The sequence below is a fragment of the Gobius niger genome (assembly GCF_951799975.1).
Source record: "Gobius niger genome assembly, chromosome: 1".
In the NCBI taxonomy this organism is placed as follows: domain Eukaryota; kingdom Metazoa; phylum Chordata; class Actinopteri; order Gobiiformes; family Gobiidae; genus Gobius; species Gobius niger.
Window position 1 is genome coordinate 33,707,858 of NC_136852.1, and position 26,216 is coordinate 33,734,073.

Below are 26,216 nucleotides of genomic sequence, written 5' to 3' on the forward strand. Positions count from 1 at the left end.
AAGGTGCTGTGTTGATAAAGGTGCTGTGTTGATAAAGGTGCTGTGTTGATAAAGGTGCTGTGTTGATAAAGGTCTGTGTTGCTAAAGGTGTGTGTGATGCGGCTCCGTTAACGTGGAGCCGGTTGCTTCCCGGTGATCGGCCGCTCTGACACGTGGCCTGAGACATGAGGCTGAGCTGATACAGATCTGTCGTCGCTGAACAAGTGTAATGGCTCTGTGCAGGGGATGTGCTGTGCATACATGAGCTGTTGTTTTCTCACATGAGTGTGCTCTCCTGTATGACTGTCCCCCGCCCACGCCTTTATGGTGTATGCTAATGCATGTTGTTTATTTGTAGCCTGTATCTCTGTCCTCATTTACAGCTGTGTAGGAGCTGACAGAGGAGACCCTCCTCCTCTGCATACACTCACTCTTCCTCCCCCTCTCAGAACGTGGAGGAGCAGGTGTGACAGCAGCAGCCGGCACGAGTCTCTCCTCATGCATTTACACTGTGGCTGCCTTTATTATTCCCCCTGTTCACTCTCAAACGGAAGGTAAAGGTCCCTGTGCTTTAGGCCTTGGTACAAATGAAGAATAATGTACGTGTCCAGGAAACACCTCGCTGTTGCTTTGAAATAAATGAACCCCAGCAGAGAGTGTGGAAGCAAATGAAGCCAAATAAAGGCTGATACAGTGTGATGAAGTGGGTGAGCCGTAGTGCAAGTCATTTGAGCACAGACTAACCCGGCAAGAGCCAGATTGATCAATTAGCACTGATATCAGTCCTGGATCGCTCCGGCTTCAATCGTTCCAAATCCATTCAATATTCAGTTTTGATGAAGGTCACATGTTCTGCACCTGAAGATGTTGTTATTAGTCGCTACAATCCCGATTGGTTGGATCTAAACAATTTTCCAAGTAGAACTTCAATATGCAACAAGAAGAAATGGGAGTGAGACAACAAATGTAAAGCTTTTATTGAAAACAACAAATAAACTGAAATAGTCCACATTTTAAGACCACGTGCCTTTAAAAGGCCAATCTGTGCAAAAATGTGGATTCTGTGTCTTTTTCTGTCAGGTATTCACATTGTCATGACATCCTGATGGCAAAGGCAAATAAACATTCTGGTTTTGAACATGTTTTTGAGTTGCACAAGCAGGGCCTCTCACAGCGCTGAGGTAGGACGCACAAACAAAGTTATTTTTGAATTTCTTAGAAGATCCTGAGGGTTATGGGGAAAAAAAGTCAAGTGGAACACCTCAAAAAGATGTCCCCAGTTCTGAGCTGGAGGATCTGATTTGCTGGAGGATCCTCGACCCAAATGAAGCTGTTACTGGAGTGACTGAAGCCCATGTGACTGAACGGCTTCAAAAACCAAACCCGGCTCCAAAGGCCTCGTCTCCTTGAGCCTCAGAACTGTCCGATGGACTTTGCAGAGAGCACCAACCATGGGACACTGAAAGGTGGAAAGTTTTATTCTCTAATGAGAAAAAACATAACTTCATGGTTGTGATGGTTTCCAATGTTAATGAGATGTTTTCTACGAGCCACAGAGAGGGGGCGCCATAATGACCTTCAGTGGAACATGGCCTCGTCTGTAGGAACCACTGGTTATTGGGCTGCTGTCATTCCAGTGACTGCTTCAATTGGGTCCAGGATCCTTCGCCCAATCGGATCCTCCGGTTCAGAGCTAGCCTGGGGACATATTTTTGTGTCTTCCACTTTACTATTTTGTTCCATAACCCTCAGGGTCATTTCAGACTTTATAAATGACTGTCTTACTGCGTCTCACCTCAGCAGCGACGGCGCGCTGCGAGAGGCCCTGCTTATGGAGCTCCACAACCCAAACATACTCTATGACAATTTAGGCATCAGGACGTCATGACAGTGTGAGTACCTGACAGAAAAGGACACTGAAAGCACATTTTTGAACAGACTTGGCCTTTTAAAGACACGTGGTCCTACATTTTTAATAAGCTGCAAAAACAGCCTTAAACTGTTTAATTTCTTCTTTATTGAAGTTCTACTTTGAACCAGCTTGTTAAGATCCAACCATGCAAAGTGTGAAATTTTAGACATTTTTCAACTGGTCTTAAACTTTAGATCAGGGCTGTATCTATTTGGCCCAAACCAGTTTTAGTTTGGTTCCAAACGGTGGCGGTGGGAACAGTTCATGATGGATTCTCATGTGTTTGTGAACGCACAAATATGCAGAGAATTCAACTTTATTTACAAAGCATCTAAAGAACTTTACAACACTTTAAAACACAACATACATTATACAAAAATATTTACGTCTGTCTATAATCAATAGTCCACAAGATTAAAGCTTTCCAAAGGCAACTGAAAAATAATTGCATTTAAGAATTGACTTAAAACAGGTCGAGACTGAGCCTGGCGAATCTCTAAAGCTTTGATCAAAACCATCAGACACTTGTGTAACTATGGGCCTTAGGAAGAGTTCACCCTGCGTCTGAGATATTTCAACAGAATGAAAGAAAATGGCTTGAAGTTTGCCCCTGTCCTTTACTTTATTTGCCTCATTGGCGCAGATTCTGCTCAAAAGGTTCAGAACAAAAAGAAAATGGTCTCCACAATGACTGAAAAAGGTGACTTCAAAGAATGTAGAAATGTGAGCAGCGTTTGGCGACTGGCCAAAAGAGAGAGAAGTGTCCTTTAAGGTCACTGACGCCAACAGTGTCCGTGCGTCCTGGGGAGCGCCCTGAGGTGAGAGGGCCATGACTTCTCTGAGTAGAGCCTCTGCTCCTCCTCGTGTTTCTCTGTGCGCGTGTCTCTGTGCAGTGTGCGGAGGGAGATGCAAAGCGCCATTTCTCTGATACCGCAGCACATTCTTGCACATTCCGCGCACGTCTGTTCCCGCGCAGCTAATTCTGATTCCGCTGCAGCGGCGCCTCTGAGCCTCCACTTTTATATCTCTTCATCAAAGGCTCTTCCATGCGTGATGGACACGCGCCGCGCGTGACCGTGGCCAGTGAGAGTCCCGTCTGTGAGTCCCGTGCGTGCGTGCGTGTTCCTGTGGGCCGGTGCTGACGGGACATGACCCAGGTGCTGAGCGGACACAGGCCGGCTCTGCTGAAGGGTGTGTCGGCTCCTGGCTCTGTCTGGCTGTGAGAGTGCGCCCGCGCGGAGGGACAGGTGTGGGGAGGATGGAGGGATCTGCTCCAACTGTCGCTGCTGTGAATCAGGTTTCACGCATCCATCTTTTCCTCTAAAAATAGTCCCGTTCTGACGCACAGTCAGATGCTGCAGCCGCACGCCGCTCACCGAGCCTCTTTATCACCGCTTCACAAAAGCACAATGGCTTCTATTGGTGGCTTTATGGCGCTGAGTGGATTATCAGACGTGAGCCATCCCTGAGCCAGCTCCAAGTCTCTGTGGACAGACCGGGACACCGCCCGGACTCGCGTGAGAGCGGAGCACGGAGCCCTGCGCTGCGGCCACTGCTGACACTGCACACGTTTATTTAAGCACATCTTCCTCCTGGATCCGGGCTGGACCCCGCGCCTCGCCTCCGCACGGTGCCGGCCCGTGCGCGCCTGTGTCGGGATGATATGGACCTGACCGAGTCCGTAGTAGGACGTGGTGCGAGAAGGCTTGGCGGAGCAGCAGCACATCCATGAAGGTAGGATGCCGCCTGGGCTGCTAGGTGTGTGTGCGTGGCTGCGCGTGAGCGCGTGCGTGAGAGCTGGCGAAGGATAATGTTCGTTTTTGTCTTGATGAAACGCAGCGGGTCATGGATACGGTGATCGCTGCGCTCGGCCAGGGGCGTTTCAGAGCGGAACGGGGGGAAACTTGCACTTTACTCGGGGTCCACAGCGGACCCGGCTCACGGCACATCATCACTGCCTCCCGGGGCTCCGAGGAGGCACAGGCCCGGGCCGAGGAGGAGCACACTGTGTCCCTTGTGCCGCTTTGGACCGAACACTCAACCCCCCACCCCCTCTCCCCCATGCCAGCCCGCTCAGTGTTGACTTGTCTCGGGCGCGTGCACGGGGAGAGATGTGTGCGTACGCGCGCGCATGCACCGGGAGCAGATAAATAAACATTTAGAGAGGCGGCTCTGCTCTCTCCTCCTGTCTGCGTGTGTTTGTACAGCTGCCACCGCGTTCGCAGCTCTCCCGGTGTAGAATGCAGCAGCAGCAGCAGCAGCAGCAGCAGCAGCTATGGGCGGGGGCGGGCGCGCGCACAGCGGGCTGAGCGCGCGCAGAGAGGAGCAGATCAGGACCATCTCACTGTCAACAAAGAGCAGATGTTGTGTGGAGGAGATAAGGGAGGATGTCTTCAGCTGTGCGCACTGCTGCCCTCTGTCCCGAACAAGTCTGGATTCTCTGACTCTCCAAAGGACAGGCCGGTGTCTCAGTCACAGCTACATACATGCAGACAGTCTGAAGCTTATAACGCTTTCACATGACACAAGTCTCCCAAAGCGCCTCACACAGTTTGAGGAGATTTAAGTCTCTCCACATGCTGCTGAGAAGCTGCGTATGTTTCCCCTGGGGCAGACTGACATAGAAGCGCGACTGCACTTCTGTGCCAACGGTCGTCTGCCCACTACCACCATTAACTCTCTCTGTCACATGCACACACACACACACACACACACACACACACACACACATCATTCATCCCTATTGTACATGTTTTTAGTGATAGGGGAAACCGATGTACCGGAGGAAACCTACACACGGGGAGAACATGCCAACTCCACACAGGAAAGGCCCCGAGCTGAAGAAGCGACACAGCAGACACAACTCCAGGTGTTGTACTTACAATCATCTGAAGAGCTTTCAGAAGCTTTTGTTCATATCTACAACCCCATCAATAAGTGAAAGACCCTCAGCCCATGTTTATACATGTTCTGTTCCATTTGATCACACTGGTTTACCACACACGGTCTACTATTCATGAGCTGATTGAAGAACATGTTGATGCTGGTTTTTGTCCAGTGTTGCTGAAGAGGATTGTCTTCATCATGTCTCGGTCCTGGTGCCTCTGTCCACAGTTTGGGGGAGACTGAGGTCAGTTGGAACAGCATTTACATTTGTGCACTTATTTGGGTAAAAGCAGCTGTGCTTACAGAAACATACTGTATATGCAGGCTCTTAAATGATTTGATCCGTAAGTTCAGACCTTAGAGACCCGTAGTGTGATGTCCTTAGAGTTGGTCTTAACAGTTGGTCTACAGAGAGTCCAAACCTGAGCCTCATGGAGAACAGAGATCGGAAAAACCACTCAGCCCAAAACCCTGACCTGAGAGATGAACCCTGACCACCACATCTCGTATTACGTCTTTCTTTTATAACCCAGTGTAATATTGACAGGAAACTATTTTTCTTCCTAAATCATGTAAATAGAGTGGGGAGAGTCGGCGCATTGAGTCGCCTTGTGTGCGAAATGCGTGGTATAAATATAGTTGCCTTGCTTGTCTTTTTAGATATGGCAAACCCGGAAGTCTCTTGCTCTGAAAGAAGTGACACTCACGTAGAAACTCCTCCCTGCAGAGAATCAGGACGTTGGAAGTGCATTAAGGACGCTTTAGAAAAGTGCTGCTTTACGAAGGACATGTGTCTCATTAGATCCTGGTTCTCTCATGTTTATTCATCATTAGCTCGTTGTTAGTCCATTATGATGATTATCCTCAGGAGAATTGACTTATTTCAAGAAAATGTGACCTATTTCTTGATGACGTTGTGTCTGCGTACCACTAAAACATGTACAATAGGGTGTGCTGCTCAGTAACGTGCTCTGTCCTGGCTGAATGTACAAAGAAAGGAATAAAAACAGTGGAGTAGTATTTTGAAATATCCGATGTGAAACGCTGAGGTCCCAGAGACCCTGCCCTGCTGGAGTGTACGCTGTGTGTGTGGACATATCAGTCTCACTGTGAGCGAGAGCAGCGACTGAATGATGCAGGGCCCGGAAAGCGAGCGTGAGTGTCTCTAAAAGCATTATAAAAGACTAATGTAGATTAGTTTCCATGAATAAGAGAAGGTTTGAGTGTCGGGGGATGTGTGCGTGCGGCAGAGACACACCGGCGAGCGGCGGCACGGGGAGGTGGCCCATCCGTCCCCGTTTGGGGCCGTGTGCGCCCAAATGAATTTGAATGCATGAAAAATAAATACGGCATCATCACGACTCTCCGACCTGCAACGGAGGAGCCTCTTCTCCCGCCTGAGCTCACATGTGGGCCGGGCGGAGATCGTGATGAATTTTAGAACGATGTTGACGTAAAAGAGACGCCAGTGTTTCACTGTGGGCGTGTTTCACTGTGGGCGTGTCTCACTGTGGGCGTGTCTCACTGTGGGCGTGTTTCACTGTGGGCGTGTTTCACTGTGGCCGTGTCTCACTGTGGGCGTGTTTCACTGTGGGCGTGTTTCACTGTGGGCGTGTTTCACTGTGGGCGTGTTTCAGTGTGGGCGTGTTTCAGTGTGGGCGTGTTTCACTGTGGGCGTGTTTCACTGTGGGCGTGTTTCAGTGTGGGCGTGTTTCACTGTGGGCGTGTCTCAACGTGGGCGTGTTTCACTGTGGGCGTGTTTCACTGTGGGCGTGTTTCACTGTGGGCGTGTTTCAGTGTGGGCGTGTTTCAGTGTGGGCGTGTTTCACTGTGGGCGTGTCTCACTGTGGGCGTGTTTCACTGTGGGCGTGTTTCACTGTGGACGTGTTTCACTGTGGGCGTGTCTCACTGTGGGCGTTTCCTTTAGTGTAAACTCACTGTCATTTAAAGCTTTTGGAAGAATTCGATCAACATTTCTGTGACAGTGACCCGGCCGACAAACTTGTTCCTGTGAAGAATTTGGGATCAAGAAAGAGTTCGAATGCTGCTGGGACGACCAGGGTGGGCCGGTTCTCGGGGACCCATCTCCAGATGTGGAGCCAGGCTGCTCAGAAACACCTGGCTGGAGGATTAAAGGAACAGGCCACCATTCTTCCACACTGAGATATGTTCTTACCTGAGCTTAGACGAGTTTAACGTGTACATGTCTGGTCTTTGTGCCTGTGGAAGAGCTTGGTCGCTTCTAACTTCACCCCCGTTAGGAGCTATGGGAATACATTGAGAGGCTAAATGCTAACAACATCTTTGGTCATTGTGTGTGACTGAGCGCACGCACAAAGACCAGACAGGTACACATTAACTTGTCTAAGCTCAGGTAAGAGCATATCTCAGTATGGAAAAACGGTGGCCTGTTCCTTTAACCTATTGTACATGTTTTTAGTGGTAGGTGAAACCGGAGTACCCGGAGGAAAATGCAAGCTCCACAGAAGTGCTCTGACCAGGTGGGAATCAAACCTGGGACCTTTTAGCTGTGAAGCACGAGCGCTACACTGCAAAAAGTCATCTTGAAAGAAGTTCAATTTACTTAAACCAAGTAAATGTGTCCTTGCTTTGAGTCTGATTTCAAGAAATGTGTCCATGGGGCAAGACATTTGCAGGGGCAGCAGTCTCAGCAGAGATGCCCAGACTTCCCGATCCACGCACCCCTCCTCCAGCTGTTCTGGGGGGACCCCGAGGCGACACCAGGCCAGCTCAGAGACATAGTCCCACCAGCGTGTCCTGGGTCTTCCACGAGGCCTTGTCCCACTAGGACATGCCTGGAACACCTCCCAAGGGAGGCGGCCAGGAGGCATCCGGAACAGATGCCCTAGCCACCTCAGCTGCTCCTTTCGACGTGAAGGAGCAGCTCCTCCCGGGTAACTGAGCTCCTCACCCGATCTCGAAGGGTGCGCCCAGCCACCCTGTGAAGGAAACTCATTTTGCTTTAACCACGATGACTGAGAATTTACATCCTTTCATTGTATAAAGTTGTATTTAGAAACAAACCGAGTCAATGAGCCAAGTTTGCACCAGGTCCAGACCCAGTCCTAATTTTCCTACTCATTTTGATATCACCATATTTTCTAAGCAAAAGTTGAACTTTACTCTTATGATGATAAAAAAAATGTCTTTCCCCCACACATCTGCGTTTACAGTATCCTGAAGGACAAACATAGCTGGTACAGGTTCTTTAATCATGAGCGTGCTCTTCTTTCTTCAGTGTTAAAACATTTACAAAGCTTCCCCATCATTGCTATTCATTTACCTGAATAGTAATGACCTTTATTCTTGGAACTATGGAACCATGGAAATAATTGGACCCTATAAGACCAAATCTAAAAACCAGACACAGGGTTGGTGCGCACTGTTACTATGGCAACTATAAAAGTGGCTATCAATTATTAACGGCCAAACAACTCCTCTGTCAGGTCCCGTTTTCCCGGCTCCTGATTGGCGTTTGGTTTCAGTCCGACACACGTGCTGAGTCCTGGTCTGGACCCGGCTGGCAGCAGATCCGCTCTCTTAAGTAAGTGTTTGTGATGTGACTGAAGGCGCGTGAAGGAGCTGTGGTGGCGAGCTCTTCAGTGGACGGTGTGTGAGGGGAATGGATTTTGAAATGCAGTATCACCAGTCTCCAGCCTGCCTCAGAGCGTTGCGACGGCGCTCCAAAGAAAGAGCCGCACTTTGTTGTAACAGCCTTGGCCTCATTGTGTGATAATGTGCTGTGTGTGCGCCGCTGTGGGTTCGTTCCTCCACACGCAGCAGCGAGGTGTTGGGGGGGAACTCTTTGCTCCGTTAACTCCAGGTCTGGGCTCTCTGGGATTGGTCTCTGAGATTGCGGCTGAGAGCAAGAGTTTTTCTGAGGCTTCCACAAGGGCTCATTGGCGCCTTTGCAAACTGCCTTGACCTGAGCGGCTGATCATTGTATAGTTCTTTATGGTGGAATAATGTACTTTCCACTTCCGGATTACCGCCCTCACAGCGTGTGGGTGTAGAAATCCTTCCAATGCAGACAGGTCTCGGCCGGTAAATGACTCAGGGCTTTGTGTGTAAAGTAAGTTTGTCCTGGGGGGAAATGGAATTATCACATTTATCGTTTGGGGACCTTTGTGTCATCTTCTTCCATGTTAGAGCCGTATGAACCTTCTCAGCTCCGAGATCCTCAGACAGTGGGCTGCTGGTGGTGCCCAGAGTCAGGACTAAACGTTTGGGTTTTACATCAGTCTGAGGGAATACGTGAGACAGGCGCGTAGTGTGGCTGTGTTAAAGACCGGGATCAGAACACTTTGACTTAGAGCTGGGCGATATATCCAAGATACTGTATGCATATTCACGATATCCAGTTGATCTCCAATGTCAAGAAACCAACACAACTTGCAAAAAACTGCTGCTATATATTTGTATAACCTACCTGATGTGTGGTCTTGTAAACAAAAAAGGGCATTAACAGTTTTTTTCTGCACTTTCGTAGTAATTATCGTTTTCAGCCACAAAGTGATCTAGATTTAGATACAGTAATCATCATCTGACATTTTTCTTATGATTTACAAAAATATAACTTCATGATCGAGAAAGTCCCCAAAATATTGAGATACTAATTTTTGTCAATATCCCTAATGGGAACACGTTTTCTTTGATTCAATTTGTCCATTTAAAGGACTTTATCCGCTTTATCCAAAGCGCTTTACATCAAAGAACCACTCCTCCATTGACTCTCATTCACACGCCAGTGTAGGCGACACTGTGTGTGTGTCTCTCTCCTCTGCCCTCGCCACCTCCCCAGTCCTCCTCCCCTCCTCTCCCTCTCCTCTGCCCTCCTCTCCTCTGCCCCTCCCCTCCTCTCCCTCTCCTCTGCCCCTCTCCTTTCCTCCACTCATCTCTTCTCCTCCTCTCCTCTGCCCCTCCCCTCTCCTCCTCTCCTCTGCCCCTCCCCTCTCCTCCTCTCATCTCTTCTCCTCCTCTCATCTCTTCTCCCCTCTCCTCTGCCCCTCTCCTCCTCTCCTCCTCTCCTCTGCCCCTCCCCTCTCCCCCTCTCCTCTGCCCCCCCTCTTCTCCTCTCCTCCTCTCCTCTGCCCCTCCCCTCTCCTCCTCTCCTCCTCTCCTCTGCCCCTCCCCTCTCCCCCTCTCCTCTGCCCCCCTCTTCTCCTCTCATCTCTCCTCTGCCCCTCCCCTCTCCTCCTCTCCTCCTCTCCTCTGCCCCTCCCCTCTCCTCCTCTCCTCCTCTCCTCTGCCCCTCCCCTCTCCTCTCCTCTCCTCTCCTCTCCTCCTCTCCTCTGCCCCTCCCCTCTCCTCCTCTCATCTCCTCTCCTCTGCCCCCCCTCTTCTCCTCTCATCTCTCCTCTGCCCCTCCCCTCTCCTCCTCTCCTCCTCTCCTCTGCCCCTCCCCTCTCCTCTCATCTCCTCTCCTCTTCTCCTCTGCCCCTCCCCTCCTCTCCTCTGCCCCCCCTCTTCTCCTCTCCTCCTCTCCTCTGCCCCTCCCCTCTCCTCCTCTCCTCTGCCCCTCCCCTCTCCTCCTCTCCTCTGCCCCCCCCTTCTCCTCTCCTCCTCTCCTCTGCCCCTCCCCTCTCCTCCTCTCCTCCTCTCCTCTGCCCCTCCCCTCTCCTCCTCTCCTCCTCTCCTCTGCCCCTCCCCTCTCCCCCTCTCCTCTGCCCCCCCTCTTCTCCTCTCCTCCTCTCCTCTGCCCCTCCCCTCTCCTCCTCTCCTCCTCTCCTCTGCCCCTCCCCTCTCCCCCTCTCCTCTGCCCCCCCTCTTCTCCTCTCATCTCTCCTCTGCCCCTCCCCTCTCCTCCTCTCCTCCTCTCCTCTGCCCCTCCCCTCTCCTCCTCTCCTCCTCTCCTCTGCCCCTCCCCTCTCCTCTCCTCTCCTCTCCTCTCCTCCTCTCCTCTGCCCCTCCCCTCTCCTCCTCTCATCTCCTCTCCTCTGCCCCCCCTCTTCTCCTCTCATCTCTCCTCTGCCCCTCCCCTCTCCTCCTCTCCTCCTCTCCTCTGCCCCTCCCCTCTCCTCTCATCTCCTCTCCTCTTCTCCTCTGCCCCTCCCCTCCTCTCCTCTGCCCCCCCTCTTCTCCTCTCCTCCTCTCCTCTGCCCCTCCCCTCTCCTCCTCTCCTCTGCCCCTCCCCTCTCCTCCTCTCCTCTGCCCCCCCCCTCTTCTCCTCTCCTCCTCTCCTCTGCCCCTCCCCTCTCCTCCTCTCCTCCTCTCCTCTGCCCCTCCCCTCTCCTCTCATCTCCTCTCCTCCTCTCCTCTGCCCCTCGCCTCCTCTCCTCTGCCCCCCCTCTTCTCCTCTCCTCCTCTCCTCTGCCCCTCCCCTCCTCTCCTCTGCCCCCCCTCTCTTCTCCTCTCATCTCTCCTCTGCCCCTCCCCTCTTGCACTCCTCCTCCCCCCTATGCCTCCTCTTCTCTTCCTCCTCTCATCTGTACTCTTACAGAGAGTGTCCTGTCACAAAGTGCGGCTACCACATCCTCCCATGCCGCCTCTCCCTCTTCGCTGTGGTCATTGTGTTGACAGTGGACAGTGCAGCACATCTTTATGCTGCGGGAGTCGAAACATCACAGACACAGAACAGTTCATTCAATCAAGTCGTCTTTTTGTCTCGAGAAGGTTTAATAAATGAAGGCGAGACACAGAGCATGAAAACAAAAGGAATGTGGAAATATCCATTTTGGCTGCAGATGATTGGAATATATGTTTAATCATAACAAATAAATAAATGTTACAAATTTTGGACAAAATCTGAAAAATGAAAAAGTCAGGTTCAAATGAAAGGGCTCTGTGGTTCCATATTACACACAAACCCATTTCCAGAGACCTTTGTCTGACCTGTCACACACATCAGGGATATGTTCATGTGGGAGATTTACAAAATCACTATTGCTTCCTTTGAAACTCTCAACACTTTTTCAGAACCAATACCAAAGTGAAAGAAGCAGCAGCACAAAAACATGGTTTTCCTTTTCTGAGAAGGAAAAATATGCTTAGAGTTTAAAAGCACGACGAAGGTTAACCAGCTCTCACCACCACACGGATATGTTACAAGAAAGAAAACACCAAATACATGAAAATACGACAAAAAGCTTTTATAACGTTTCAGTTGATAAAGTTTGTGATAAATGTAAACCTGTGTGTTTTGTATCTGTGAGTTTCACAGACTGAGAGCTGCTCTCTAGTGATGTTTAAGTATGTTCATGAATGGTTGGACTTACGGGAAACTGTCACAGCTCAGGAGCCAAACCACTCACTGGTAAAGACTGAAGACAGAGTTCCAGAGTTCAATCCAGAAAACACATGAGGTCAGCGGCAAATTCAAAGGAAGAGTCCCAAAAGAAGCACGTGCAGCGTGGGGTTTGCTATGTAAAAACAGACGTGAAACAGGACATCAGCTGATCGATTCATTTGTTTAGGAACGCTTTTGTAATCAGTGAGTTCATGAAACACAGATCAGAGGAATCATAGTCTTATGGAAACATTTACCAGTTTAGTTTTCCTTTAGATATGGCTAATAATTATATTCTATGGGCACTGTATTAGAAGAAGAAGAACTTTATTTATATAGCGTCTTTCACAGACAAAGTCACAAAGTGCTTTACATGAGACAATTTTACATTCACTCCACACTTGTTCAGTTTCACACATCTGCACCACCATGCATTCACACAGACACATCATTTACCCTGTGCTATTGTACATGTTTTTAGTGGTAGGGGAACTGGAGAAAACCTACAGACACGGGAAGAACATGCAAGCTCCACACAGAAAGACCTCCTCGCTGTGAAGCACGAGCGCTAAGCACTGCGGCACCGTGTTAAAATCACTATTTTATTTCTTCTTTTTGTTGTTGTTGACATAAGGGTATAAAAGCATAAAGATAAAATAAGGTCTCATTTAGAGACAGCACTGTAAAGGATTGATGGATTTGGATAATCGTGGGCGGGACTGTTGCTCTATAGTGCCCTGTTAAGATAAGATCATCTTGGCGATGAATGATTCAAACATTGCATTTCCGTGTCGCACCATAAAGAAGATTCCAAACTTGTCTGTTCCTTAGCTCTGGACGTGAGACGTGAGTACATCCCACCAGTGGCCTGTCACAGTGCGTACAGTGTAGGTCCAGTCTTGAATGATCGTTCGGAGGGGGGACAGAATTAGATTGTCACTCTTGACAAAGCATCATGTGCTGGTTTGTAGCGGCGAGAGTGAAACAGCGTCAGCTAATCTGATTTTAGGATCGTGTGCTGCCAAACTCTCGGCGTAAACTTTATCGTCTTGGGCGACAGTGTTCTTTCCCAGGGACGGAAAACGGTCATTTGTAACATTTATAACCTGACTGCACTGACACTCACTCACCGCCTCCGAGTCTGAGCTGGTTTGATGTCACGCTGTGGTCTGGGCTGTAGGTGGCGCTGTGCTGTGGGCCCTGGTATCTGTGCTTCATTGTGTCAGCTCTATGGGATATAAGTGCACCGTTTGGAATGGCTCACATTTCTGCCTAAACTGGTCACTAAATGTGCTCTGATCTTCATCAAAATCACAGGAATGAGTAAACAGTGTCTGCTAAAACTAATACCACCCAAACATTTACATTTGATCAGATTTTTATTGGCCGTAACATGTAAACATTCACAGGAGAGAGGAATAAGTAAGTACACCCCCTGAATCTCACTGAACTGCAGCAGTTTTGTAAAGAGGAATGATCCAAGATTCATCCTGATCATTGTGAGCGTCTGATCTACAACTACAGAAAAGCTGTTACTGCTTCAAAAGAAGAATCAGCAGATGTTTAATACAAGGGTTCACTTACTTCATCTTTATAAACCTGTGAATTAATTTTTCTAGTGATGACATCATGTCGTCCAGGCCCTGAGGAAACAAAACAGCCCCAGACCATGATGCTCCTGCTCCAGACTTCACTTTGGTTGGTGAGAGAGCTCTTGGATGCTCCACAGCACTACTAAAAAAATATTCAGTGGACTGATGGACCCTAAGATGAACAGTTTGGGAGGAACACACAACGTCATGTGTGGAGGACAAATGGAACAGCACCAACATCTAAACCCTCTCCTCACTGTGAAGTCTGGAGCAGGAGCATCATGGTCTGGGGCGGTTTTGTTTCCTCAGGACCTGGACAACGTGATGTCATCACCAGAAAAAATAATTCACAAGTTTATCACGATATTTTGCAGAAAAACCTGAGACATTCACAACAGTGTGGAATAAGGAAGTGAACCCCTGTCTTGGACCATTCCTCTTTATAAAACTGCTGCAGTTCAGTGAGGTTCAGGGGGTGTACTTACTTATTCCATGTTCTCCTGTGAATGTTTGCATGTTATGACGAAGATGAAGATCAGACCACATTTAGTGACAAATTTAGGCAGAAATGTGAGAAATTCCAGACGGTGAACTCACTCACTCTTCCCACTGTATGAAAATGAAGATGAAATGATTTCCAAAAGGCACAAGGTTACAGATAAGACATTCCCATGCAAATCTGGTCTTAATCCCATCATTTCAAATTTCAAAATCATATTAATGTAAGAAAGGAGGATTAATGCCTCATAGCCCCAGATATGGCAAGTATCAGAAGTCTTCCAGAACTGAGAGATCTCTGGGCTGTCTGTCACTCCCTGCTCTTTGGAGGTCCATCCACAGATCTTCAGTGATGTTCAGGTCAGGAGACAGTGAAGACCCCGGCTAAACCTTCAGGCTGCAGCTCTGGATCAATCTATGGTGGATTTGGAGCTGTGTTTACCATCATTGCTTATTTGTACAAGCCATCCACTTTTTAAATTCAGCTTTGGAACTAAACATAATCCATTCTTCGTTTTGCTCCCTGTGCCACTGGCTGGAAGCTTTTGTAAGGAAGAAAGAGTGAAAATTCAAGAATAAACAAGACTTGAAAGACTCTTGGCATCTAGAAAAGTGTTTAAAGCTGTGATTCTTGCCAGACTCGGTGTCTGCTCTGGCCTTTTATACTTTCATTTTATTCTCATCATTAGACATGTTGATCTGGAGGGACAAAACTTTCGCCCCCCACTTCCTCTTTAAGTTTTTCTACAGCAGATGCACCTTTTATTTGACATGTTCTGAGCCTGACTTACAACTTGTTCAACAATGGGAACCCCGTTTTTGCTTTGTTTAAATCGGCTCTGTGGATTTTTGGGAATAATTGCCGAGGGATCTGACATTGCCAACACACGGATTATTGGACGGCAATCCAATTTCTTTTTGGCAGACGGGAACTTCTACAAAAAAAAAAGAGAAGAGAGAAGTAAATGCGGTTTGGAGTAAGAGACCTGTGCTGGGTTGAATAACACGACGGATCCTCACGACACCGAGCGCTCGGTAAACCCGGAAGTGTCCGTTTATTCCAGTCGGGCTGTGAGCGTCTCTGTTTGGAGTATGCATAATCTGCGCGTTAATCTGTGCGGATAGGGCCCAATCCGCGAGCATCTGGCCCCCTCCTGCCCATTACCCCACCCCCTCAGCCCCCTCATCCATCTGGGACACTCGCCCGCCCGCCGCTGCACCTCCTGCTTAGCCCGGCCGCACAGCCGAGAGGAGGAACAGTGTGTTTACTCCAGGGGAGCAGGGAAAACATGGAGTCGCAGAGTGGGATTATTTCACTTTACTTCTCACGAGCAACAACCGCCGTGTGTCCAAATGATACTCAGCCGGCGGTCAAGGGCGGCACGGGTCAGGGGCGGCACGGGTCAGGGACGACACGGGTCCGGCACTTTGTCAGGACAAAGGATGGCCTGTATTTCGAGCCACTGATGGACAAAAAGTACTGGATTTCATTTCTTGAGCAATAACAATGGGTCACTTTGAACACTTTCCCAGACTTCATGTGGTAAGACACTTTTCTGAGGTCACTCCGCATGTTTTAAAGTGATACTTCAGTGAAAACTGGACTCAGAGGGCCCGACCTTGTGTTTCTAAACCCAGGCTATAGTGTAACCTTTTGCGCTCCTACCAAACACAAAATGTTACGCTGCAGTGTTGCGTTTAGAAACACAAAATCGGGCCCAAAAACTGTGTCAGTTGACCCTGAGTACCACCTGAAGAAGCCCAAGTTCCACCAGAGGGACACGCACCACAGTTTGAGAACCACAGCTCCCTAAGCAGAAACATCTGACGGTGCCCCCCAGGATGAAATGGATTGAGTTTAATAGTTGTTTCAGCTTCCTCAGCTCTACACTGCGTTCCAAATTATTATGCAAATGACATTTTTCTAAGATTGTCTAAATTGTCAACTCAAATGAGAGTCAGCATAATTTTCAAGTCTTTACCTGGTAGAGGATCATTTAAATGTGGTGGAAAACATTTCCTAGTGATAACAGTATTTATTTCAAAAATAAATATAGTAAAAACCTCAAAATCCACTGTTCCAAATTATTATGCAACTCATCGTTTCAATACATTTTAAAGCTTGTAATTAACTGAAAATGGTCATTTGTTGAATTTGTAGCATTAGGAGGTCATACTTACTGAAATCAAAAGCTATTTCAATCAAAACAATATTAACAGGTCAAGTTATATTTTACCATAGGAGCCCTTGTGTGATAGCAGCTTCAAAATTCTTAAATCCATTAAACTTGTGAGTTTTTGGACAGTTTCTGTTTGGATTTCTTTGCTGGATGTTAGAATAACCTCCCAGAGCTGCTGTTTGGATGAAAACTGCCTCCCAACCTCATAGAAGTTTTTTTTGTTGAGGCTCCAAAGGTTCTCAATAGGGTTGGGGTCAGGGGAGGAGGGGGTCCACATCATGAGTTTCTCTCCTTTTATGCCCATAGCAGCCAGTGATGCAGAGGTATTCTTTACAGTAGGACATGGTGCGTTGTCATGCATGAAGAGGATTTTGTTCGGGAAAACACGGCTCTTCTTTTTGTAGCATAGAAGACAGTGGTCAGTCAGAAACTCCACATATTTTTCAAAGGTAATTTTCACACCTTCAGGGAGCCTAAAGGGCCTAATGGGGCCGACCAGCTCTCACCATGATTCTGGTCCAAAACATGACTCCGCCACCTCTTTACTGACGTCAGAGCCTTGTTGGGACATTGTGGCCATTCACCAACCATTCACTACTCCATTGAGTTGACCATCCAGGGTTACACGGCCTCATCAGTGAACAAGACTGTTTGAAAATGAGTTCTCATGTATGTCTGAGCCCGTTGCAGCCGTTTCTGTTCACCAGCTTCAATTAACCGTTTAGGGGAGGCCCGGATAGAAGGTTTATGCACAACTGCAGCCTCTGGAGGGTCCTACACCTTGATGTTCGGGAGACTCCAGAGGCACCAGCAGCTTCAAATACCTGTATGCTGCTTTGTAGCATCTGTTCTCTTAATCTGATGTGTTTGTCTGGCAGAAACCGTCCATATTGTGCCTTTATCTGCCAAACCGGAGTGTGCTCTGAATCATCCACAAATCTCTTATCTGTATGATGATTACGCTTAATCTTTTATGAAATATCGAAGGTTTTCATACCTAGACCAAGGCATTCAACTATTTTACGCTTTTCATCAGCAGACAGACCCTTTTTCTTTCCCATATTGCTTGAAAATGATGATCTGCATAATAAAGTGGAACACCATTTTTCAGTAGTTTTTCCCTTAACTGGGCTTAACCTGAAAACTAATCATCCCAGGTCTCTGAGATTAATGTCAGTGATTCATAGAGCCCCAACACACGATACCATCCATGAGTTTCATTATTATTGTTTTTTTTTTTACCTTTTTGACACAAAAATCCAATTTGCATGATAATTTGGAACGCAGTGTATGTTCCTTCTATAGCAAACTGGTACTTTATCCGTCTGATCCGAACCAGAGATCCCACCAAAAATGACCATTCCCTTATCTCAAAAGAAGTTTAAAAAAAAAAGTAACTTATATATAAAATATCAAACCTCAGTGGCTGAAGAAACAAAGTCAGATTTTTTTTTTTAGCCATTGTAAGTGAACAGATTCACGACTTTTCCCCCGCTTCATTCGTGCAACATGAAACATAAAACACATAACTTTGATAAATAATAAACTATTAAAACTTTCAAACTATAGACTATAAGGCCATGCATAAGGAAGATTAAAATAAAAATATGACTTTGACAATCTCCATAGAACAACACAACACAATGTCCCCGGGCCCCGGACCCCTCTTTGGGACATTTATGCTCGTAGTTGTATGGAAAGGGTTTAAAAACCCAACAGAGCCACTCAAGCCCATTTTCCTGCTTCCCGCTGAACTGGATGACGTCATGTGCATACCCCCTGTACCCGCCCGTTGGGGAGGGGTCAGACTGTCCACACGGAGCTCTGAAGTGTGCGAGCGAGAGCAATGTGACACACCCGTTAATCTGCCATTACAGGAGACCTGTGAGAGAGCGGGGGCATCAGAGTGTGACCATGATGTTCCAGGTCAAAGGTCCGTCTGTGAGAGTGGGCTGTGTGCCGGGGAATCCTGCCCCCTGCTGGTGCATGGCTGCATCAGAGTGTGAAGAGAAAACTGAACCATTGTGTGGTTTTAAACTGCAGTGAGCGCTGTCTCTCTGCATATTCAGTCTGTCTCCTGGCCGTGATGTCATGGCGTAGAGCCCTCCTTCTCCAGGAAGTGCTGCTCCATGTTTTTAGTCGCACATATGCACATGACATTACAACCTGCTCCCATCATGCACCTCTGTCCATCAAAACACAAACGTTCCTGAATAAAACTTTCAGAGCCATAACATAGCGTCACTGCCCTATATCTGCCACAGGTTGCGTCCTTGGGCAAGACACTTCCCCCTTCTTTGCCACACTGGTGTTTACGGATGAGGACCGGTACATTTTTCAATACGGGTCCTTTAACAATGCCAATCCCTGAATGATACTTTTCTTGATACCTTTATTGAAATATTTGTCTAGAGCCACAAAACAGAACAATAATGTGAGACATATCTGGAAATGTACAACATCGGTTCATCTCCAATGTTAAGAAATGTGTAAAAATGTGTGAATAATTAGGGGTGAAATGGGTGAAATTGTGGCACAAATAAGTAGAACTTGTGTAGAATAAAAATAAATAGGATTTTTTTTTATTATTTGAGCTGAAACGGCAAGTCACTTCCTTTAATGCTGTCTCTGGAACAAAACCATCAAAACTTGGAACTAAAGATCAAAGATTTTTTTCCCGATACTTTCATTTTTTCTATACCAACTAAACTGGTATCGTTTAATGGTCCCCAGCCCTGCTGGTGTATGAATGAGTGTGTGACTGGGTGACTGGTTCCTTCATGTAACGGGCTTTGAGCCAAATGGTGATAGAAAAGCGCCGTATAAATGTGACTGTTTAAAGTTGTTTACTTGGCACAGTGATTCACAGCCAGAGCGCTCAGCAGGGGACCTTCGGAAGAAAAACTGAAGCTAGAAATACTATTTCAATGTCATTTTTATTCCCGTCATGTTTCTCAGTCAAAGGTCTTGTAAATACAAATACATCTGAAATTCCATTTATCTCTGTCTGAATAATCGTCAGAGAGGATATCAAACTACAGCCATCAGTGAAACTTTACCATCATTTGTACCAGAGCCTTAAATGTGTCTATACACGTGACAGGCCCGGCCTTTGAAAAACACTACCATTTTCTCATTTTAATTTTTCTAATTTGACTTCCATTTTCAATGGCCGGGCGTCCAAGCGCATCCTTCTCTATAAGTGTCGATAAAGCAGTAAAGACCCGCCAGTCCTCGCCCTGGCCCTCAGCCTGCCTCAGCCCAAGCCTGAGCTGGTGCCAGGGCCTGGGACCGAGGCTGAGCCTGGGCCTGAGCCTGGCCATGTACCTGGGCCTGCACCTGGACCTGGTACTGGCCTGTGCCTGTGCGCGGGCCAAGGCGTTCAGCACCAAGGACAGCTCCGGCTCACACTGCCTGGGACTAAACACACATGAGATGTTTCAAACTCTCCCTGTGGCTCCACAGCTCCAGGCCTTATTCGTACCATGAACTGGCGTTGGGGGTGTGGCCTAGCCAAGGGGGAAGGAAGCTTGTTCTGGGAATCACCATTTTTTACTCTGTTAAGACGTTTTTTTTGGACTATAAACATATTTAGCATACACAAATACAATTTGACTGGTTTAATTCTTCCCAGGTTTCCTTTGTTTAGTCCAAGTCAGATTTTGAGTACGAGTCAAAGGTCTAAACAAATCCCATCTGCACAAAAGGCTGTGTGTAAAAATGCACAGTACAACACCGGTGCGTTGGTCAGACATTTGGTTGTAACATCCTAAGGGCAGCAGTTCAGGTCTAATATCTATCAGAAGGATTGACCTATTGTGCATGTTTTGGTTTGGTGGTGACACACAAAGATTCAGGACCTTTTTTCCTCTGAATATTCCGGTGTGCTAAACGGTGTACCTCTCCGTCGTCGCCATGTTCACCGGACTCAAACGGCAAAGTGACAGACCTGAACTCCAGCTCCGACTGAAGCTACCAACGCCGCTGTGGATTATGTGACAGCAACACGCCACACAAGTCAAGTCTGTTTTTGATTTCCGCTGAGACTCTGTTGCAGCTGTAGAGCGAGAGAGCGAGAGAGTAACGCGGAGACATTTGAAAGCACTCGACAGGAGGAGCAGGAGCGCGGGGCCGTGGGCGAGAGAGCTGTGAGAGCTGAGAGAGCTGTGAGAGCCGTGAGAGCTGTCCGGGCCACGGAGAACACACGCCGCTCCGGAGAGGAATGATGGCAGCGGGGCCTCACTGCGGAGCTCCAACAGGGAGGCAGACAGAGGGGCGCAGAGGTGCTAGCTCCTGCTTCGCCGTGAGGATAGATGATGGACGGGGAACTCACCGGGACTCGAGAACAAACACGGAGTCGGCAGCTAACAAGACCGCAAGCTCCGGCGGAGAAGTCCACAGCAGAACGAAGGCTACGGCGGAGAGGCTAAGGCAGGGAGGAGACGCTTAACTGCAATCAGAATGACTCATGCATTTCATCATCTCAGTCCATCACAGGGAGAAGTTCATCAGCACATTTCAAACATCCAAGGTGCAAAGTGGAGCTACTGCAGTCGGTCAGGCATGTGCTGACCTGAACATCCTGAATGACCAGGTTATTCCATCACGGGCATATTCCAAGATGACAAAGCCAGGATTCATGGGGCTCACATTGCGAAAGAGTGGTTCATGGAGCACCACAGAGTCCAGATCTTAACCCCATCGAGAATCTTTTTGATGTGCTGGAGAAGGCTTTGCGCTGTGGTCACACTCTCCCATCATCCACACAAGATCTTGGTGAAAATTGAACGCAGCACTGGATCTTTGGACATTAAAACGACATCACAGTGAGTGTGCTGGAGCCAGAGCTAAAGATACACCAGAGCTCAGGCAGTGCATTCACCATCAACAAAAGGCTTTACAGTGAGATACAGCACCACAGATGGTTGTATTTACACGACTCTGAAGGACTGAGCTACAAGCAGATAGTGTTGGGTCTTTAGCTGAGCATTGCCTGTGTATTCCACTCTTCTCTCAGTAAACCTGTGTAAATGCACATAAAACATTGATGTGTGTGCACTTGTAATGGAATTGTTTGAGAGGCACAGGCAGAGACAAAGCCTGCACAGAACAGACGGACTACTCCAGGTATGGAAACCTATCTGTATTTTTGACAAAAATATGACAAAAATATGACACAAAAATGACAAAAATGTGACAGAATGTGACCAAAAATGACAAAAAATTGAAAAAATGACGAAAAAATGACAAAAATGTGACAAAAAAGTTACAAAAATGAGTTAAATACTCAACAAAAAAATGATGGAAAAAAATCTGATGACGTGAGGAAAAAGATCCTCTCGGTTCAGGCGGGAGTTAAGAGGTTAATCCCCGCGAGAGGGAATTCAGGTATCCATCAGTAGCAAGCAGCAGATAAAAAGACAATACATATAAATATAATAAAAAAGTACTTGCCTGAAGTTAAACCCCCGCACATTTCCATCAGCAGTCGTCATTATGAAATGGAACAGCAGCAGGGATGAAGGATCTCCAAAAGCGCTCAGTCTTACAGTATACGACCACTGACCCCGCCCTCTTAACCAGCATGTCCAGCCTGTTATGGTTTTTTGAGATGAGATGTTGTTGCCCCAGCAGATGGCAGCATAAAAAAGAACAGCAGCAACAACAGATTGATAAAACATAGACAGCATTTGATCACACACGTCAGAGAAAAAAGCCTGCTGAGCGTTTTTGTAGAGAGACTCTGTGTTGATGTTCCAGTCTAGTGTGACCACAGTGCAACGGGTTAGGATCTGAACTCCGTGGAGACCGATCCATATCATGCTCCAGAATCCTGAATGCTGCATCGTCATTTTGGAACATGCGTGTGCCATCAGGGAAGAAGAAATCCCCTGATGGAATAACCTGGTCATTCTGGAGGTTCAGGTCATCACACAGTCTTGTTGAACAAGACTGTGTGTCTGACCTGACCGACTGCAGCAGCTCCAGGTCAGAACAGTTAGACCTGACCCACTGCAGCAGCTCCAGGTCAGAACAGTTAGACCTGACCCACTGCAGCAGCTCCAGGTCAGAACAGTTAGACCTGACCGACTGCAGCAGCTCCAGGTCAGAACGGTTAGACCTGACCCACTGCAGCAGCTCCAGGTCAGAACAGTTAGACCTGACCCACTGCAGCAGCTCCAGGTCAGAACAGTTAGACCTGACCGACTGCAGCAGCTCCAGGTCAGAACAGTTAGACCTGACCCACTGCAGCAGCTCCAGGTCAGAACAGTTAGACCTGACCGACTGCAGCAGCTCCAGGTCAGAACGGTTAGACCTGACCGACTGCAGCAGCTCCAGGTCAGAACGGTTAGACCTGACCGACTGCAGCAGCTCCAGGTCAGAACAGTTAGACCTGACCGACTGCAGCAGCTCCAGGTCAGAACAGTTAGACCTGACCGACTGCAGCAGCTCCAGGTCAGAACAGTTAGACCTGACCCACTGCAGCAGCTCCAGGTCAGAACAGTGAGACCTGACCGACTGCAGCAGCTCCAGGTCAGAACAGTGAGACCTGACCGACTGCAGCAGCTCCAGGTCAGAACAGTTAGACCTGACCGACTGCAGCAGCTCCAGGTCAGAACAGTTAGATCTGACCGACTGCAGCAGCTCCAGGTCAGAACAGTGAGACCTGACCGACTGCAGCAGCTCCAGGTCAGTACAGTTAGACCTGACCGACTGCAGCAGCTCCAGGTCAGAACAGTTAGACGTGACCGACTGCAGCAGCTCCAGGTCAGAACAGTTAGACCTGACCGACTGCAGCAGCTCCAGGTCAGAACAGTTAGACCTGACCCACTGCAGCAGCTCCAGGTCAGAACAGTTAGACCTGACCGACTGCAGCAGCTCCAGGTCAGAACAGTTAGACCTGACCGACTGCAGCAGCTCCAGGTCAGAACAGTTAGTGACATCCAGGTGAAAGACACTTTCTCTGTCGGGCACTTTAAGTTATAAATGGTGACATACAGGAGCTCCAAAAGCTGGTTTAATGTCTACAAACATTTGTCCAGGAAAAGCAGGCCGGGTGAGTTTTCGTAAATGAGAATATTGCCGAGGCCGTGCGCTTGTTTTCACATAGATCAACTGCAAAACAACTGCAGAGCCAAAATAAAACATCCACCACTTGTACATCATCTATTTTTCAGAAACGATGAATAAGTCATCAGCATGATTGTCATCAGTGGAATAAATATTTGATCTGAACATTTTCCACTAGTATCACAGACAAAGTTTATGAAATAATACTGAAGAGTCTTACATGGAAGGTGGATTCTAAAGGGGAAGTTCCTGCTGTGAGGGGAGAGTGCTTTCCCGCGGTGTCACCCGTGTGTTCGGACAGAGGGGAGGACGAGCACTGAGGCCTGTTGGCAGAAATACTCAATTTTCTGGACAAACAGAGACGAGTCCAGATCATGTATTCAAACAGAAATAAAAAAAGGTGGGGGGGTGAGGGGACTGTGGAGCCGAGATGGAGGAGCGGGTCTGAAACGCCATCTGTCTGTGGTCACACTGAGGCCCGGGCGCTCCCTGCAGGCTCCGAGGTGGAGACGCGCCAGCACGTCTAACTCAAGTAAGAGAGGAACGTCACGGAGACTCACTCCAGCGGACGGACGGATCAGTGACCGGGGTCAGAACTGCCCAGTGTTTGAGTGCAAGAGTCATGCTACGGCTACAATCTAAAAAAACTAAATACAAACCAAAATACAGATCCAATAAAGCTTTAATAAGGAGGTCCACTTCATATTCATTCAGTCCATTCACAAACGCTGACTTGTTTGGTGTCCACGCTACGCACGGAATCCCCCCGACAAGACTCTGTAACTCAAATCTACGCCAGCTGCTAAAGTATTCATTCACTCTTCACTTTAGCTCCTGCACACTCCACACTCTACAGGCTTGGACTCAAATACATTTGGAAGTCTTTTTTTTAAATTATTATTTTAGAGATATATATATATATATATAAAAAAAATCCTGTCTTTTTTGCTAAGTGTTGAACCCAAAAAACAACTAACTTTAAATTTGAACAGATTAAATAATGAGCTCATTCCAAAACTACAAGATCCAAATCCCTCTGGGCAAATCTCTGTAACTAATGTATCAACAAGATGAAAACCATATATTTAAACTTGGCCTCCAATGCGTTATTTAGAGTTTGTTGCTGAAAATATAGATAATTGGAGACATTTTTACACTTATTATTATATTAACTTTTCCTGACATTTAACCCCTTAATGCCATGTGTCTCTAATTCACAACATACCTCTTCCATCAAGAATTTAGCTTGAATTCTGCTTGAAAGCAAAATGACGTGGAACCCCCCGTGGAAGACCCAGGACACGGTTGTGGGACTATGTCTCCGAGCTGGCCTGGTGTCCCCCCAGAACAGCTGGAGGAGGTGTGTGTGGACCGGGAAGTTTGGGCATCTCTGCTGAGACTGCTGCCCCCGCGACCCGGCCCCGGATTAAGCGGAAGAAAATGGATGGATGGAGCAAAAACACGTCCAATCTGTGAGTGCGAGGCGGGACAGGGCCACACTGCTGACCCTCCTGAAGGACAGTTCCTCTCTTCTGCACACCTCCATCACTCAGACCCTCCAGCACCAAAGACCATATGCAGCCAAGAAGAGAAACACAAAAAAACATGAAATCTCTTTTATCCCACAAGCTTTAACGTTGTTTTACAAATCTGTTTTATAGATTTTTTTTTTCTATAATTGGTACATTTCAGGTTGAACATTTTGTTCTTTCCTGCTCCTTTCCTGCTAACGGTCTTCCGCCCTCTTTGTGCTCTACTGACTCTGGTGATACTTTCAAAAGCAACCTTAAGACACATTTATTTGTTCAAGCTTTTAATTAGCTACTTTTGGGCTGTGTTGTCTTGACCCTTTTCATATCGTATGTAACGTCTGCTTTTAAACTGTGCTGTGAAGCACTTTGTGGCCTTTGTCTGTGAAAGGTACTATATAAATAAAGATTATTTATGTACTATGTCAATGTTTAATAAACCTGAACCTGAAAATAATGTATTTTTTATATAATTGGAAATCAATTCAGGCGTCAAGGTTAAGTCAGTAATCTACAGCAGAAGCTTCAAATTGATCTACATTCATTCATGTTCCCTATTCGTCTGCAGCGTCTCGCCTTAAAAGCTCCTTGGTGTCCCTCAAGGCTCAGTGCTCGGACCTCTGTATTTACATACTTTTAATAGTGATGATTCTGCCAAAGATGTTCTTTTAAAGTTCATAAAAACAAACGCAATCATTCTGTGGAGAGAGACGCCTCCTCCCCCCCCCCCCCCGCCATCGGATCAGAGCTGAGTCCGGAGAGGGTCCGGAGGGAGGGAGGGAGGGAGGGAGGGAGGGGGATTTGGGTCGGGGCTGGACAATGGAGGATTGAGGGAGTTGGAAAAACAGACCATCTGGCCCTGCTGAGCCTGAGGAGCTGAGCCCCGGGCCGCGGTGGTCAGACGGAAGAGTGGCCGCGCTCTCCAACTGTAAACAAGCAAACACGGCCTCGGCCAAAGGGGACCGTCCGATGAAGATGAAGGGCTGTTTGGGATATTATTGTATCGCATTGTCAGAGCGGAGCCAGGCTTGCCAGGTTGGCTCTGTGCATGTGTGTCCAATAGGAGGCGGCCTTGAGGTTTCCATGGTAACAGCTGCAGAACGCGCTCTGTTGCTGTGAGGGATGTCAGGAGTCAATAATGATGGAGGCTGTGGAAACAGAACAACGTTTAGAAGGACATTCAAAGGAATTTCATCAGCCACACTCGTAAAGTCATCTTAAATAGATAAACATATATAACTGTACTCTACACTGGGAGTAACTCTTTGACTGCTAACATACTGTATTACATATACTGTTATGGCGTTTCTTTTTAAGATCTTC

At 47.7% G+C, this 26,216-nt stretch overlaps 1 protein-coding gene across 1 annotated transcript in view; it reads left to right on the top strand.

The window, feature by feature from the left end:
• Window positions 1–2,746: 2,746 nt before the first annotated feature.
• The window catches only part of LOC306965335 (leucine-rich repeat and fibronectin type III domain-containing protein 1-like protein), a 50,142-nt gene continuing 26,672 nt past the window's right edge, over window positions 2,747–26,216 (top strand). The window contains exon 1 of the mRNA XM_079559668.1: window positions 2,747–3,625. The gene's annotated coding sequence lies outside the window, so the exon portion shown is untranslated. The remainder of the gene's footprint in view (window positions 3,626–26,216) is intronic.